Source organism: Lissotriton vulgaris, chromosome 1_1 (assembly GCF_964263255.1).
Source record: "Lissotriton vulgaris chromosome 1_1, aLisVul1.2, whole genome shotgun sequence".
Classification (NCBI taxonomy): Eukaryota; Metazoa; Chordata; class Amphibia; order Caudata; family Salamandridae; genus Lissotriton; species Lissotriton vulgaris.
Genome location: NC_141685.1, coordinates 233,101,433 through 233,113,708, shown reverse-complemented (window position 1 = coordinate 233,113,708; position 12,276 = coordinate 233,101,433). Strand labels below are relative to the sequence as shown.

The window sequence follows — 12,276 nt, the reverse complement described above, 5'->3', positions numbered from 1 at the left end:
ATCAAAAATGGTATCTCCCTTGGTTTCTCATTGGTGGGAAATTTAACTTCAAGATTAGCTAGGGTATGAGTCTAGATGAACACACCGCAATATCACTCATATTCGAGTAGTAAACAGGCCAACCTGAACTGTAAAACATCCCATAAGTGGAGGCAAGGCATAAGTTAGGAGTGAACTTAACACTGTTATGGGCAATTGGACTTCAAATAAAGTGTGGAAGGCAGTAAGGTTACTTTTTTCATGTTATGCAGATTAAACACACAGGGGAATTAGCTCAAATGGTAGAGCGCTCGCTTAGCATGCGAGAGGTAGTGGGATCGATGCCCGCATTCTCCATTATAAAATTTGCATACATTTTATTTTTAACTTGTAATTGCTGAGGTCATTGCAGAGTAAGAACAGAAAAATCACAGATGGCTTTCAAATATGGTCTCATTATAACAACTAAAGTGGTTTAATCAAAAGGGTTCAGGTATTCTTTAGCATGTGAGAGGAATTTGAATTCTTATGCAATCTCAAAATGAAGTTCTCACAACTTCCGTTTTCATTTTCTCTTATTTTTTTTGACACTCTGTCCTCTGAAGGATGTATAAATCTGGCTTTCCTTGCAAAACAAGAGTAGAGGAATATCCAGGATTTGATTTTCTTCACAAAAAGGGATTGGTCTGCATACTGTCTTAAGGAGGGAGCCCGGCTAGCTCAGTCGGTAGAGCATGAGACTCTTAATCTCAGGGTCGTGGGTTCGAGCCCCACGTTGGGCGAAAAAGAGTAATTTTTGCCTGAATATTGCATTGACTCTCATAATATGGAGATTAATCTTGCATTAGACATGCAATAACTCCCAAAAATTGTCCATGAATGGATTTCCTTCATAAAAAATGATTAGTCTGGATACCATCTTGAAGTGGGAGCCTGGCTAGCTCAGTCAGTAGAGCATGATACTCTTAATCTCAGGGTCGTGGGTTTGAGCCCCACGTTGGGCGAAAATGAGTAATTTTTGCTGGATTATTGCATTGACTCTCATAATCTGGTGAATATTCTTGCATTAGACATGCAATAACTATCAAAAATGGTATCTCCCTTGGTTTCTCATTGGTGGGAAATTTAACTTCAAGATTAGCTAGGGTATGAGTCTAGATGAACACACCGCAATATCACTCATATTCGAGTAGTAAACAGGCCAACCTGAACTGTAAAACATCCCATAAGTGGAGGTAAGGCATAAGTTAGGAGTGATCTTAACACTGTTATGGGCAATTGGACTTCAAATAAAGTGTGGAAGGCAGTAAGGTTACTTTTTTCATGTTATGCAGATTAAACACACAGGGGAATTAGCTCAAATGGTAGAGTGCTCGCTTAGCATGCGAGAGGTAGCGGGATCGATGCCCGCATTCTCCATTATAAAATTTGCATACATTTTATTTTTAACTTGTCATTGCTAAGGTCATTGTAGAGTAAGAACAGAAAAATCACAGATGGCTTTCAAATATGGTCTCATTATAACAACTAAAGTGGTTTAATCAAAAGGGTTCAGGTATTCTTTAGCATGTGAGAGGAATTTGAATTCTTATGCAATCTCAAAATGAAGTTCTCACAACTTCCGTTTTCATTTTCTCTTATTTTTTTTGACACTCTGTCCTCTGAAGGATGTATAAATCTGGCTTTCCTTGCAAAACAAGAGTAGAGGAATATCCAGGATTTGATTTTCTTCACAAAAAGGGATTGGTCTGCATACTGTCTTAAGGAGGGAGCCCGGCTAGCTCAGTCGGTAGAGCATGAGACTCTTAATCTCAGGGTCGTGGGTTTGAGCCCCACGTTGGGCGAAAATGAGTAATTTTTGCTGGATTATTGCATTGACTCTCATAATCTGGTGAATATTCTTGCATTAGACATGCAATAACTATCAAAAATGGTATCTCCCTTGGTTTCTCATTGGTGGGAAATTTAACTTCAAGATTAGCTAGGGTATGAGTCTAGATGAACACACCGCAATATCACTCATATTCGAGTAGTAAACAGGCCAACCTGAGCTTTAAAACATCCCATAAGTGGAGGTAAGACATAAGTTAGGAGTGAACTTAACACTGTTATGGGCAATTGGACTTCAAATAAAGTGTGGAAGGCAGTAAGGTTACTTTTTTCATGTTATGCAGATTAAACACACAGGGGAATTAGCTCAAATGGTAGAGCGCTCGCTTAGCATGCGAGAGGTAGCGGGATCGATGCCCGCATTCTCCATTATAAAATTTGCATACATTTTATTTTTAACTTGTCATTGCTGAGGTCATTGCAGTGTAAAAACAGAAAAATCACAGATGGCTTTCAAATATGGTCTCATTATAACAACTAAAGTGGTTTAATCAAAAGGGTTCAGGTATTCTTTAGCATGTGAGAGGAATTTGAATTCTTATGCAATCTCAAAATGAAGTTCTCACAACTTCCGTTTTCATTTTCTCTTATTTTTTTTGACACTCTGTCCTCTGAAGGATGTATAAATCTGTCTTTCCCTGCAAAACAAGAGTAGAGGAATATCCAGGATTTGATTTTCTTCACAAAAAGGGATTGGTCTGCATACTGTCTTAAGGAGGGAGCCCGGCTAGCTCAGTCGGTAGAGCATGAGACTCTTAATCTCAGGGTCATGGGTTCGAGCCCCACGTTGGGCGAAAACGAGTAATTTTTGCCTGAATATTGCATTGACTCTCATAATATGGAGATTAATCTTGCATTAGACATGCAATAACTCCCAAAAATTGTCCAGGAATGGATTTCCTTCATAAAAAATGATTAGTCTGCATACCATCTTGAAGTGGGAGCCCGGCTAGCTCAGTCGGTAGAGCATGAGACTCTTAATCTCAGGGTCGGGGGTTCAAGCCCCACATTGGGCGAAAATGAGTAATTTTTGCTGGACTCTCATAATCTGGTGATTATTCTTGCATTAGACATGCAATAACTATCAAAAATGGTATCTCCCTTGGTTTCTCATTGGTGGGAAATTTATCTTCAAGATTAGGTAGGGTATGAGTCTAGATGAACACACCACAATATCACTCATATTCGAGTAGTAAACAGGCCAACCTGAACTGTAAAACATCCCATAAGTGGAGGTAAGGCATAAGTTAGGAGTGAACTGAACACTGTTATGGGCAATTGGACTTCAAATAAAGTGTGGAAGGCAGTGAGGTTACTTTTTCATGTTATGAAGATTAAACAAACAGGGGAATTAGCTCAAATGGTAGAGCGCTCGCTTAGCATGCGAGAGGTAGCGGGATCGATGCCCGCATTCTCCATTATAAAATTTGCATACATTTTATTTTTAACTTGTCATTGCCGAGGTCATTGCAGAGTAAGAACAGAAAAATCACAGATGGCTTTCAAATATGGTCTCATTATAACAACTAAAGTGGTTTAATCAAAAGGGTTCAGGTATTCTTTAGCATGTGAGAGGAATTTGAATTCTTATGCAATCTCAAAATGAAGTTCTCACAACTTCCGTTTTCATTTTCTCTTATTTTTTTTGACACTCTGTCCTCTGAAGGATGTATAAATCTGGCTTTCCTTGCAAAACAAGAGTAGAGGAATATCCAGGATTTGATTTTCTTCACAAAAAGGGATTGGTCTGCATACTGTCTTAAGGAGGGAGCCCGGCTAGCTCAGTCGGTAGAGCATGAGACTCTTAATCTCAGGGTCATGGGTTCGAGCCCCAAGTTGGCTGAAAACGAGTAATTTTTGCCTGAATATTGCATTGACTCTCATAATGTGGAGATTAATCTTGCATGAGACATGCAATAACTCCCAAAAATTGTCCAGGAATGGATTACCTTCTTAAAAAATGATTAGTCTGCATACCATCTTGAAGTGGGAGCCCGGCTAGCTCAGTCCGTAGAGCATGAGACTCTTAATCTCAGGGTCGTGGGTTCGAGCCCCACGTTGGGTGAAAATGAGTAATTTTTGCTGGATTATTGCATTGACTCTCATAATCTGGTGAATATTCTTGCATTCGACATGCAATAACTATCAAAAATGCTATCTCCCTTGGTTTCTCATTGGTGGGAAATTTAACTTCAAGATTAGCTAGGGTATGAGTCTAGATGAACACACCGCAATGTCACTCATATTCGAGTAGTAAACAGGCCAACCTGAACTGTAAAACATCCCATAAGTGGAGGTAAGGCATAAGTTAGGAGTGATCTTAACACTGTTATGGGCAATTGGACTTCAAATAAAGTGTGGAAGGCAGTAAGGTTACTTTTTTCATGTTATGCAGATTAAACACACAGGGGAATTAGCTCAAATGGTAGAGTGCTCGCTTAGCATGCGAGAGGTAGCGGGATCGATGCCCGCATTCTCCATTATAAAATTTGCATACATTTTATTTTTAACTTGTCATTGCTAAGGTCATTGTAGAGTAAGAACAGAAAAATCACAGATGGCTTTCAAATATGGTCTCATTATAACAACTAAAGTGGTTTAATCAAAAGGGTTCAGGTATTCTTTAGCATGTGAGAGGAATTTGAATTCTTATGCAATCTCAAAATGAAGTTCTCACAACTTCCGTTTTCATTTTCTCTTATTTTTTTTGACACTCTGTCCTCTGAAGGATGTATAAATCTGGCTTTCCTTGCAAAACAAGAGTAGAGGAATATCCAGGATTTGATTTTCTTCACAAAAAGGGATTGGTCTGCATACTGTCTTAAGGAGGGAGCCCGGCTAGCTCAGTCGGTAGAGCATGAGACTCTTAATCTCAGGGTCGTGGGTTTGAGCCCCACGTTGGGCGAAAATGAGTAATTTTTGCTGGATTATTGCATTGACTCTCATAATCTGGTGAATATTCTTGCATTAGACATGCAATAACTATCAAAAATGGTATCTCCCTTGGTTTCTCATTGGTGGGAAATTTAACTTCAAGATTAGCTAGGGTATGAGTCTAGATGAACACACCGCAATATCACTCATATTCGAGTAGTAAACAGGCCAACCTGAGCTTTAAAACATCCCATAAGTGGAGGTAAGACATAAGTTAGGAGTGAACTTAACACTGTTATGGGCAATTGGACTTCAAATAAAGTGTGGAAGGCAGTAAGGTTACTTTTTTCATGTTATGCAGATTAAACACACAGGGGAATTAGCTCAAATGGTAGAGCGCTCGCTTAGCATGCGAGAGGTAGCGGGATCGATGCCTGCATTCTCCATTATAAAATTTGCATACATTTTATTTTTAACTTGTCATTGCTGAGGTCATTGCAGTGTAAAAACAGAAAAATCACAGATGGCTTTCAAATATGGTCTCATTATAACAACTAAAGTGGTTTAATCAAAAGGGTTCAGGTATTCTTTAGCATGTGAGAGGAATTTGAATTCTTATGCAATCTCAAAATGAAGTTCTAACAACTTCCGTTTTCATTTTCTCTTATTTTTTTTGACACTCTGTCCTCTGAAGGATGTATAAATCTGTCTTTCCCTGCAAAACAAGAGTAGAGGAATATCCAGGATTTGATTTTCTTCACAAAAAGGGATTGGTCTGCATACTGTCTTAAGGAGGGAGCCCGGCTAGCTCAGTCGGTAGAGCATGAGACTCTTAATCTCAGGGTCATGGGTTCGAGCCCCACGTTGGGCGAAAACGAGTAATTTTTGCCTGAATATTGCATTGACTCTCATAATATGGAGATTAATCTTGCATTAGACATGCAATAACTCCCAAAAATTGTCCAGGAATGGATTTCCTTCATAAAAAATGATTAGTCTGCATACCATCTTGAAGTGGGAGCCCGGCTAGCTCAGTCGGTAGAGCATGAGACTCTTAATCTCAGGGTCGGGGGTTCAAGCCCCACATTGGGCGAAAATGAGTAATTTTTGCTGGACTCTCATAATCTGGTGATTATTCTTGCATTAGACATGCAATAACTATCAAAAATGGTATCTCCCTTGGTTTCTCATTGGTGGGAAATTTATCTTCAAGATTAGGTAGGGTATGAGTCTAGATAAACACACCACAATATCACTCATATTCGAGTAGTAAACAGGCCAACCTGAACTGTAAAACATCCCATAAGTGGAGGTAAGGCATAAGTTAGGAGTGAACTGAACACTGTTATGGGCAATTGGACTTCAAATAAAGTGTGGAAGGCAGTGAGGTTACTTTTTCATGTTATGCAGATTACACACACAGGGGAATTAGCTCAAATGGTAGAGCGCTCGCTTAGCATGCGAGAGGTAGCGGGATCGATGCCCGCATTCTCCATTATAAAATTTGCATACATTTTATTTTTAACTTGTCATTGCCGAGGTCATTGCAGAGTAAGAACAGAAAAATCACAGATGGCTTTCAAATATGGTCTCATTATAACAACTAAAGTGGTTTAATCAAAAGGGTTCAGGTATTCTTTAGCATGTGAGAGGAATTTGAATTCTTATGCAATCTCAAAATGAAGTTCTCACAACTTCCGTTTTCATTTTCTCTTATTTTTTTTGACACTCTGTCCTCTGAAGGATGTATAAATCTGGCTTTCCTTGCAAAACAAGAGTAGAGGAATATCCAGGATTTGATTTTCTTCACAAAAAGGGATTGGTCTGCATACTGTCTTAAGGAGGGAGCCCGGCTAGCTCAGTCGGTAGAGCATGAGACTCTTAATCTCAGGGTCATGGGTTCGAGCCCCAAGTTGGCTGAAAACGAGTAATTTTTGCCTGAATATTGCATTGACTCTCATAATGTGGAGATTAATCTTGCATGAGACATGCAATAACTCCCAAAAATTGTCCAGGAATGGATTACCTTCTTAAAAAATGATTAGTCTGCATACCATCTTGAAGTGGGAGCCCGGCTAGCTCAGTCCGTAGAGCATGAGACTCTTAATCTCAGGGTCGTGGGTTCGAGCCCCACGTTGGGTGAAAATGAGTAATTTTTGCTGGATTATTGCATTGACTCTCATAATCTGGTGAATATTCTTGCATTCGACATGCAATAACTATCAAAAATGCTATCTCCCTTGGTTTCTCATTGGTGGGAAATTTAACTTCAAGATTAGCTAGGGTATGAGTCTAGATGAACACACCGCAATGTCACTCATATTCGAGTAGTAAACAGGCCAACCTGAACTGTAAAACATCCCATAAGTGGAGGTAAGGCATAAGTTAGGAGTGAATTTAACACTGTTACGGGCAATTGGACTTCAAATAAAGTGTGGAAGGCAGTAAGGTTACTTTTTTCATGTTATGCAGATTAAACACACAGGGGAATTAGCTCAAATGGTAGAGCGCTCGCTTAGCATGCGAGAGGTAGCGGGATCGATGCCCGCATTCTCCATCATAAAATTTGCATACATTTTATTTTTAACTTGTCATTGCTGAGGTCATTGCAGAGTAAGAACAGAAAAATCACAGATGGCTTTCAAATATGGTCTCATTATAACAACTAAAGTGGTTTAATCAAAAGGGTTCAGGTATTCTTTAGCATGTGAGAGGAATTTGAATTCTTATGCAATCTCAAAATGAAGTTCTCACAACTTCCGTTTTCATTTTCTCTTATTTTTTTTGACACTCTGTCCTCTGAAGGATGTATAAATCTGGCTTTCCTTGCAAAACAAGAGTAGAGGAATATCCAGGATTTGATTTTCTTCACAAAAATGGATTGGTCTGCATACTGTCTTAAGGAGGGAGCCCGGCTAGCTCAGTCGGTAGAGCATGAGACTCTTAATCTCAGGGTCGTGGGTTCGAGCCCCACGTTGGGCGAAAAAGAGTAATTTTTGCCTGAATATTGCATTGACTCTCATAATGTGGAGATTAATCTTGCATTAGACATGCAATAACTCCACAAAATTTTCCAGGAATGGATTTCCTTCATAAAAAATGATTAGTCTGCATACCATCTTGAAGTGGGAGCCTGGCTAGCTCAGTCTGTAGAGCATGAGACTCTTAATCTCAGGGTCGTGGGTTCGAGCCCCACGTTGGGCGAAAACGAGTAATTTGTGCCTGAATATTGCATTGACTCATAATAGGGAGATTAATCTTGCATTAGACATGCAATAACTCCCCAAAATTGTCCAGGAGTGGATTTATTCATAAAAAATGATTAGTCTGCATACTGTCTTGAAGTGGGAGCCCGGCTAGCTCAGTCGGTAGAGCATGAGAATCTTAATCTCGGGGTCGTGGGTTCGCGCCCCATGTTGGGCGAAAATTAGTAATTTTTGCTGGATTATTGCATTGACTCTCATAATCTGGTGAATATTCTTGCATTAGACATGCAATAACTATCAAAAATGGTATCTCCCTTGGTTTCTCATTGGTGGGAAATTTAACTTCAAGATTAGGTAGGGTATGAGTCTAGATGAACACACCGCAATATCACTCATATTTGAGTAGTAAACAGGCCAACCTGAACTGTAAAACATCCCATAAGTGGAGGTAAGGCATAAATTAGGAGTGAATTTAACACTCTTATGGGCAATTGGACTTCAAATAAAGTGTGGAAGGCAGTAAGGTTACTTTTTTCAAGATATGCTGATTAAATACTCGGGGGATTAAGCTCAAATGGTAGAGCGCTTGCTTAGCATGCGAGAGGTAGCGGGATCGATGCCAGCATTCTCCATTATAAAATTTGCATACATTTTATTTTTAACTTGTCATTGCTAAGGTCATTGCAGAGTAAGAACAGAAAAATCACAGATGGCTTTCAAATATTGTCTCATTATAACAACTAAAGTGGTTTAATCAAAAGGGTTCAGGTATTCTTTAGCATGTGAGAGGAATTTGAATTCTTATGCAATCTCAAAATGAGGTTCTCACAACTTCCGTTTTCATTTTCTCTTATTTTTTTTGACACTCTGTCCTCTGAAGGATGTATAAATCTGGCTTTCATTGTAAAACAAGAGTAGAGGAATATCCAGGATTTGATTTTCTTCACAAAAATGGATTGGTCTGCATACTGTTTTAAGGAGGGAGCACGGCTAGCTCAGTCGGTAGAGCATGAGACTCTTAATCTCAGGGTCGTAGGTTCGAGCCCCACGTTGGGCGAAAACGAGTAATTTTTGCCTGAATATTGCATTGACTCTCATAATATGGAGATTAATCTTGCATTAGACCTGCAATAACTCCCAAAAATTGTCCAGGAATGGATTTCCTTCTTAAAAAATGATTAGTCTGCATACCATCTTGAAGTGGGAGCCTGGCTAGCTCAGTCGGTAGAGCATGAGACTCTTAATCTCAGGGTCGTGGGTTCGAGCCCCACGTTGGGCGAAAACGAGTAATTTTTGCCTGAATATTGCATTGACTCTCATAATATGGAGATTAATCTTGCATTAGACATGCAATAACTCCCAAAAATTGTCCAAGAATGGATTTCCTTCATAAAAAATGATTAGTCTGCATACCATCTTGAAGTGGGAGCCCGGCTAGCTCAGTCGGTAGAGCATGAGACTCTTAATCTCGGGGTCGTGGATTCGAGCCCCACGTTGGGCGAAAATGAGTAATTTTTGCTGGATTATTGCATTGACTCTCATAATCTGGTGAATATTCTTGCATTAGACATGCAATAACTATCAAAAATGGCATCTCCCTTGGTTTCTCATTGGTGGGAAATTTAACTTCAAGATTAGCTAGGGTATGAGTCTAGATGAACACACCGCAATATCACTCATATTCGAGTAGTAAACAGGCCAACCTGAGCTGTAAAACATCCCATAAGTGGAGGTAAGACATAAGTTAGGAGTGAACTTAACACTGTTATGGGCAATTGGACTTCAAATAAAGTGTGGAAGGCAGTAAGGTTACTTTTTTCATGTTATGCAGTTTAAACACACAGGGGAATTAGCTCAAATGGTAGAGCGCTCGCTTAGCATGCGAGAGGTAGCGGGATCGATGCCCGCATTCTCCATTATAAAATTTGCATACATTTTATTTTTAACTTGTCATTGCTAAGGTCATTGCAGTGTAAAAACAGAAAAATCACAGATGGCTTTCAAATATGGTCTCATTATAACAACTAAAGTGGTTTAATCAAAAGGGTTCAGGTATTCTTTAGCATGTGAGAGGAATTTGAATTCTTATGCAATCTCAAAATGAAGTTCTCACAACTTCAGTTTTCATTTTCTCTTATTTTTTTTGACACTCTGTCCTCTGAAGGATGTATAAATCTGTCTTTCCCTGCAAAACAAGAGTAGAGGAATATCCAGGATTTGATTTTCTTCACAAAAAGGGATTGGTCTGCATACTGTCTTAAGGAGGGAGCCCGGCTAGCTCAGTCGGTAGAGCATGAGACTCTTAATCTCAGGGTCGTGGGTTCGAGCCCCACGTTGGGCGAAAAAGAGTAATTTTTGCCTGAATATTGCATTGACTCTCATAATGTGGAGATTAATCTTGCATTAGACATGCAATAACTCCACAAAATTTTCCAGGAATGGATTTCCTTCATAAAAAATGATTAGTCTGCATACCATCTTGAAGTGGGAGCCTGGCTAGCTCAGTCTGTAGAGCATGAGACTCTTAATCTCAGGGTCGTGGGTTTGAGCCCCACGTTGGGCGAAAACGAGTAATTTGTGCCTGAATATTGCATTGACTCATAATAGGGAGATTAATCTTGCATTAGACATGCAATAACTCCCAAAAATTGTCCAGGAGTGGATTTATTCATAAAAAATGATTAGTCTGCATACTGTCTTGAAGTGGGAGCCCGGCTAGCTCAGTCGGTAGAGCATGAGAATCTTAATCTCGGGGTCGTGGGTTCGAGCCCCACGTTGGGCGAAAATTAGTAATTTTTGCTGGATTATTGCATTGACTCTCATAATCTGGTGAATATTCTTGCATTAGACATGCAATAACTATCAAAAATGGTATCTCCCTTGGTTTCTCATTGGTGGGAAATTTAACTTCAAGATTAGGTAGGGTATGAGTCTAGATGAACACACCGCAATATCACTCATATTTGAGTAGTAAACAGGCCAACCTGAACTGTAAAACATCCCATAAGTGGAGGTAAGGCATAAATTAGGAGTGAATTTAACACTCTTATGGGCAATTGGACTTCAAATAAAGTGTGGAAGGCAGTAAGGTTACTTTTTTCAAGATTTGCAGATTAAATACTCAGGGGATTTAGCTCAAATGGTAGAGCGCTTGCTTAGCATGCAAGAGGTAGCGGGATCGATGCCAGCATTCTCCATTATAAAATTTGCATACATTTTATTTTTAACTTGTCATTGCTAAGGTCATTGCAGAGTAAGAACAGAAAAATCACAGATGGCTTTCAAATATTGTCTCATTATAACAACTAAAGTGGTTTAATCAAAAGGGTTCAGGTATTCTTTAGCATGTGAGAGGAATTTGAATTCTTATACAATCTCAAAATGAAGTTCTCACAACTTCCGTTTTCATTTTCTCTTATTTTTTTGACACTCTGTCCTCTGAAGGATGTATAAATCTGGCTTTCCTTGCAAAACAAGAGTAGAGGAATATCCAGGATTTGATTTTTTTCACAAAAAGGGATTGGTCCGCATACTGTCTTAAGGAGGAGCCCGGCTAGCTCAGTCGGTAGAGCATGAGACTCTTAATCTCAGGGTCGTGGGTTCGAGCCCCACGTTGGGCGAAAACGAGTAATTTTTGCCTGAATATTGCATTGACTCTCATAATATGGAGATTAATCTTGCATTAGACATGCAATAACTCCCAAAAATTGTCCAGGAATGGATTTCCTTCATAAAAAATGATTAGTCTGCATACCATCTTGAAGTGGGAGCCCGGCTAGCTCAGTCGGTAGAGCATGAGACTCTTAATCTCAGGGTCGGGGGTTCGAGCCCCACATTGGGCGAAAATGAGTAATTTTTGCTGGACTCTCATAATCTGGTGATTATTCTTGCATTAGACATGCAATAACTATCAAAAATGGTATCTCCCTTGGTTTCTCATTGGTGGGAAATGTATCTTCAAGATTAGGTAGGGTATGAGTCTAGATGAACACACCACAATATCACTCATATTCGAGTAGTAAACAGGCAAACCTGAACTGTAAAACATCCCATAAGTGGAGGTAAGGCATAAGTTAGGAGTGAACTGAACACTGTTATGGGCAATTGGACTTCAAATAAAGTGTGGAAGGCAGTGAGGTTACTTTTTCATGTTATGCAGATTAAACACACAGGGGAATTAGCTCAAATGGTAGAGCGCTCGCTTAGCATGCGAGAGGTAGCGGGATCGATGCCCGCATTCTCCATTATAAAATTTGCATACATTTTATTTTTAACTTGTCATTGCCGAGGTCATTGCAGAGTAAGAACAGAAAAATCACAGATGGCT

General features: G+C 39.5%; 10 non-coding genes across 10 annotated transcripts; all 10 read left to right on the top strand.

Moving 5' to 3' along the window:
- The first annotated feature begins 688 nt into the window (after positions 1–688).
- TRNAK-CUU (transfer RNA lysine (anticodon CUU)) lies at positions 689–761 on the top strand. Its single transcript has one exon. It is a non-coding gene; the product is annotated as a tRNA-Lys (tRNA).
- A 1,404-nt stretch (positions 762–2,165) lies between these two features.
- On the top strand, positions 2,166–2,238 carry TRNAA-AGC (transfer RNA alanine (anticodon AGC)). Its single transcript has one exon. It is a non-coding gene; the product is annotated as a tRNA-Ala (tRNA).
- Positions 2,239–3,214: 976 nt separating this feature from the next.
- TRNAA-AGC (transfer RNA alanine (anticodon AGC)) lies at positions 3,215–3,287 on the top strand. The gene has a single exon. It is a non-coding gene; the product is annotated as a tRNA-Ala (tRNA).
- Positions 3,288–6,165: 2,878 nt separating this feature from the next.
- On the top strand, positions 6,166–6,238 carry TRNAA-AGC (transfer RNA alanine (anticodon AGC)). Its single transcript has one exon. It is a non-coding gene; the product is annotated as a tRNA-Ala (tRNA).
- Positions 6,239–7,227: 989 nt separating this feature from the next.
- Positions 7,228–7,300, top strand: TRNAA-AGC (transfer RNA alanine (anticodon AGC)). Its single transcript has one exon. It is a non-coding gene; the product is annotated as a tRNA-Ala (tRNA).
- A 352-nt stretch (positions 7,301–7,652) lies between these two features.
- On the top strand, positions 7,653–7,725 carry TRNAK-CUU (transfer RNA lysine (anticodon CUU)). The gene has a single exon. It is a non-coding gene; the product is annotated as a tRNA-Lys (tRNA).
- A 2,067-nt stretch (positions 7,726–9,792) lies between these two features.
- TRNAA-AGC (transfer RNA alanine (anticodon AGC)) lies at positions 9,793–9,865 on the top strand. Its single transcript has one exon. It is a non-coding gene; the product is annotated as a tRNA-Ala (tRNA).
- Positions 9,866–10,217: 352 nt separating this feature from the next.
- TRNAK-CUU (transfer RNA lysine (anticodon CUU)) lies at positions 10,218–10,290 on the top strand. The gene has a single exon. It is a non-coding gene; the product is annotated as a tRNA-Lys (tRNA).
- A 1,206-nt stretch (positions 10,291–11,496) lies between these two features.
- On the top strand, positions 11,497–11,569 carry TRNAK-CUU (transfer RNA lysine (anticodon CUU)). The gene has a single exon. It is a non-coding gene; the product is annotated as a tRNA-Lys (tRNA).
- A 551-nt stretch (positions 11,570–12,120) lies between these two features.
- TRNAA-AGC (transfer RNA alanine (anticodon AGC)) lies at positions 12,121–12,193 on the top strand. The gene has a single exon. It is a non-coding gene; the product is annotated as a tRNA-Ala (tRNA).
- Positions 12,194–12,276: the final 83 nt, after the last annotated feature.